Source organism: Alligator sinensis, unplaced genomic scaffold, assembly GCF_000455745.1.
Source record: "Alligator sinensis unplaced genomic scaffold, ASM45574v1 scaffold319_1, whole genome shotgun sequence".
Taxonomy (NCBI): Eukaryota; Metazoa; Chordata; order Crocodylia; family Alligatoridae; genus Alligator; species Alligator sinensis.
The window spans coordinates 152,728-153,106 of NW_005842375.1; positions in this window are offsets into that span (position 1 = coordinate 152,728).

A 379-nucleotide genomic window follows, 5' to 3' on the forward strand; every position below is an offset into this window, starting at 1 on the left:
GCAGGAATCACAATCAGATGCATTTATTTCTCTGAATATTTCTCCCTCCAGCTAGAGCCCCCGTCCCTCGCGGGTCTCCAGCCTGCTGACACCGGCCTGGCTGCCGCGTTGGAAGTGCTGACAAGCAGTGGTTTGGAGCCACTGGTGGGGCCGGTTGAGCTCACAGTGCTCACGGGGAGGCAGAGCAGCTCCGGGCCGCCGCGGCCACACGAGGACTGGGCCAGGCTGCAGCAGCTGCCTCCTACAAGAGCAGCGTCCCCCGCCGGCCAGGCAGGCAGGACACGTCTCCCGCAGCCCCCGGGGAGCGGCGCCCCGGCCCCACAGCGAGCTCCCGGCCAGGGCCCGCGCGCTTCGCGCTGAGGGAAGCAGGGCGCAGCGC